Genomic DNA, 4,658 nt, shown 5'->3' with positions numbered 1-4,658 from the left:
TGACGCGATTTGCAGCAAAGGTCTTGAACCTGACACATTCATTAGTCAAGCCCAAATCCATTTATGATTTAAAGATGGAAGTGTATGGCTGTACCTTTCAGGCTCCTGCCCTAATCGTCCAGGGACGATTAGGGCAGGAGCCTGAAAGGTAAAAAAAGTGAGACCAGATCTTTTTGAGGACAAATTTCATTAAGTACCTCCTCAAAAACTTTAAACAGTCTCTACAGTTTTGTCAGGCTCTGAGTGAGCCAGAGTCAGCAGACATGTCTGAAATAATGCAGTTTCTTAACATGCTGACTGGCGTTAGCAGGTGGAGAGGGGAAACCATCCTTGATGATATTGGGAAAGCCAAGTTGACCCAGACTGTACCTAAAACACATAGGAACATATTGTTTGGAGCAAGTTGCCAGCCACCTCAGCCATTTCTGAAGGCAGTGCTGTTCTGGACAAAATCTCAAGAGCATTGGGCCATAAAAACAATGTGATTGTATTTCTGTAGCAATCATGAATGGTAAGACCTGAGTTGTCCCACTACTGGAAAGGTCTGCTCCTGCAGCTTGTTCAGAAGCATGCAGATGTCTTCTCAAAGACATCTCCATGAGATCCAGAGACCATACTCCTCAGGCTGCCACATTCCACCAAGGCAATATCGTAAACTTAGGCTGTTCCTCTCNCCCACTACTGGAAAGGTCTGCTCCTGCAGCTTGTTCAGAAGCATGAAGATGTCTTCTCAAAGACATCTCCATGAGATCCAGAGACCATACTCTCACCTCAGGCTGCCAGACTACCACATTCCACCAAGGCAATATCGTAAACCTAGGCTGTTCCTCTCCCAGAGGGAAGAACTTGATCATTGGTAAGTCAAAGGTGAGTTGGTGTTGCCACTGGTCCTAATGTGGAAAACGAATGGAGATCTCAAGATTTGTGTGGACTACCGCTGGTGGATTGCTCACACAGTAAAAGATGTTCACCCTTTACCACACCAAGCATATGATCTCCCAACTCGGGGTGCCATGTTCTGTGCAATAGACCTTACCTCTGGTTTCTCCAACACTGCAATGACTGAAGGGAACAAGAATCTGGACGCTTTTACAACGCAAAGCCTGTGGGCCTTTGTGAGTTTAGCAGACTTCCACAAGAACTCTTCAATGGCCCAGTGACTTTTATGTGACTCATGATTCGCATATTGGGTGACCAAAACCTCTTGACACTCCTCTGTTGCTCAAATAATGTACTGGTCTATGTACCTGATGAGGGAGAGGTCCTGAGAAGAGGGGAAATGGTCTTTAGCTGATTCAGAGTGTTACATTTCTCTGACATGTTGTGGACAATAAGGGAGGTTTGATCTACCCTGACAAAGTAAAAGCCATACCGTCTATGATTGTGACAGACTTCATGATCGAGGATGAGACAACGTCTTCCCCCCAAAGAAATCACGCAATTGATTGGAAACAAGAGCATGGTGACTCTTTTGAGCATCTTAAGTTAGCCCTTCCGGAACATGTCCTCCTTGTAAATTCTGACTTCAGTCATCTATTCATTCTATCAGCGGATGTCTTTACTGATGAACTGTCACAAGTTCAAGAGGATGAGAGAAAAACACGGCTAGTGGCTTTTGCCAGTAAAGCTCTTACCTGTGCTTAATGCAAATACTGTTGAGTTTTTGGCATTTATAGTGAGGCAAGTAAGTATTTGAACACCCTGTGATTTTGCAAGTTCCCCCACTTAGAAATCACGGAAGTCTTGATTGTGGTTATCTGTCAATCTGAGCAGGTATCCCTAGTTTGATTCTCTGTGTTTGTGACCTTTACCTGCCTTTTGACGCTGTCCATGTCTTGCCCTTGCTCTGTTCCATTAGACCATTTGCAAATGGATCCTAACATCTTAGCCTCTTCATGACAGTACCATGTTCTAATGATCCTGCTGAGTAATTACACTGACCAGTTCACACTTCAGGGTGGCATATTCTAGTGAGACAACAGATTTCGATTTTCAATCTGTTATTGCTTTTACTGTCTGTACTAATTTTATGTTCAATGACACTTTCAATTGACAATTAAAAATTTTCTTGAACTGCTGTCGGTTTGGTTGCTTATTTGTGTAATCTTGAACGTGAATCACTGTTGCTAATTAGTGTTTTAGTGCATATGGCTATGTAGTTAATGTAGAGTATCTAAGCAAGAGTTTATTGTATGACCTGAGTATACCTATGTAATTCTCCATTTAGGTGAATGATCAACTCATTTTGGAATAATAATTAGATTTCATAAGGTGTAGATGAAACACTGGATAGTGTTCATTTCAACACTTTGAGTGTAGATGCACTCAACATCATGAGTGTTATGGTTCATCTGGACAGAGTCGAATAATATCTGCAAATAAACTCTCACAGTGTTGAAATTTTACACTATTTTGGTGTTATTTAATTAACTCAAGTGGACAACGTTTAGAATTTGGACCAAACTAATCACAGAATTCAGTGTAAACTTTACTTCTATGGAATCAAATTTACACCGCCTAATTTGCTGTGCATGGTTTCATTTTTTTTAAATGAACATGTTTTTTTTGTTTTTATTTTTTGGGAAAATAATGTAATCAGGTCAAAAAATAGAATTGGTTTCAAACTTGGAGCATCAAACCTCTGTCAAATCACTTTGAAGGCTGTTGCTCCCAAAATTGCTCTGCCGAGTGGATAGTGTTCCTCTAATGAGAACTCAAGCTATTGATAGCTCACAAACTCCTGCTGCATTGTTCTACAAACATTTTTACAGCTCATATGTATCTGCACTGTATTTGAGCATATTTCTAAAAAAAGTTACATTAAAATAGCTTGTTGAATATATTCTGTCATTTGTAAATTTTGTTGTATAGCAGAGAGAAAAACATCTATCAAAATCAAATTTGGAATGAAACAAATCTAAGATTTGAATTTTTGGCTATGTCACCCAGCCATAGAGTCCATTAAACAATATAATATCTCAGAAATGATTCATGAATGTGACACCAACATAACCCTAGAGGAGGTACAAGATGCTTTTATGGTCTGTCAGGTGAATTCTGCAAAAACATCTAGTAAACTTTATCCTTTTATTCTTCAAACACTTTCTGAAACTATTCAAATGGGAAAACTACCCCAGTTACTCTTAGGTATTATCTCTTTAATCCCAAAACCTCATAAAGATACATTTCTAATTGATAATTTGAGATTGAAAATTATTTTCATGGGGCCCAAAAACCCAAGCGGTGCCCCTGCCAGAAGGGCTGACCCGAGCGTGGGATTACAACCTCACAAAGAGGCCGACGGGGCTCAACTCTCGTGATGGAGACCGGTGGGAGTGGCATCATGGCGGCCGGCCTGGTGCCGAGGCTCCAGGACATAATGCGCTCCAGTCGGGATCCTGCGAGGCGTATCCGGAGGCAGCGTCCCGGTCAGGCTCCAGGACATGGTTAACTCTGAAAGGTTTAGGAAAAACAGGATAAAGGCCCGTTACAATGCAACGGCTTTCTAAGACCTTCTTGAGCGCAGAAAACCTGCTTCACCTGTACAGACAAAATTGAGTTTTTATTGACTTTGAGAGAACACTATTGTTATTGTGAACTTCTGGAATTAGAAATTGTATCTGGTGAGTTGAATCTGTTCCATCAGGCAAAAGCTAAATAGTGGTTACCAAGGAGAAATACATGTTTATAGTGATAAATCTGGCGATACTTTAGATTTTGTCAAATAAAACAACCTAAAATCAATTCCCGTACAAACTCCACACAGAAAAGTCCCAGGTGGAACATGAACAAGAACCTTCTCACAGTGAGGTTAGTGTGCTAACCACTACACCAATGTGCACAAACTAAGATTAAACACAACAATTTGATTTATCGTGTGATCCTTTTTAAAGTCTTTTTCGTCTGTTTGACCAGCAGAGGGCGCTGAAAGCAAATAAAATGAATCCACAGGTCTACAACTATAGAGTTGTAGTCTGATATGATATACATCTTCATTTATACTGATTAGAAAAGTGGAAATACTGAATCCGGTACATTAAAATAACCCAAACTTTAATAAGAAATGTATTTTATCTCCGGGTTATCAAGTGTGTGAGGTATAACCTGCTGGCTTTTACTTTTGAGAGACAATTTTTCACAGAAGAAAATCTTAAGATATGCTCTGTTTTGATAATGATATGAAAGTGATGTAGGTGGAATGCATTGTGGGAGAAAATTTCAATTTAAACACAAAAATTACAAAAGCAGAAACAGAAAACTGTTTTCAGATCGCATCAAACAAACTGGACACAAAATAAGTTCGATCAATCATTTATTTGACAGATTTTACAGATCATTTGAAAAACTATCAAATGGATCAAAACAGATTGAGTTAATGGTTTTAATGAAACAACTACAGAATGTGCAGAAAAGTGTTGGTACTTAACTGATACATAAGTGAAATGGTAAACAATGTTTTATGTTTAAAGCAATTTTCTAGACTTTTGTAAACCCAGAAAACAGTTCAAATATTGTCAGGCACCAACATGAACCAAACAACTGAGTTGTAAAAGTTATTAACATCAATTTTTATGAAATGTAATGTAATTTCATTAGGTTTTACTCGAATAAGATGTGTTTGGGTTCAGGTTAGGGTAGAATTTACCATCCCAATTAAA

This window comes from Oryzias melastigma, unplaced genomic scaffold (genome assembly GCF_002922805.2).
Source record: "Oryzias melastigma strain HK-1 unplaced genomic scaffold, ASM292280v2 sc01772, whole genome shotgun sequence".
NCBI lineage: Eukaryota > Metazoa > Chordata > Actinopteri > Beloniformes > Adrianichthyidae > Oryzias > Oryzias melastigma.
This window is presented reverse-complemented; position numbering follows the sequence as displayed.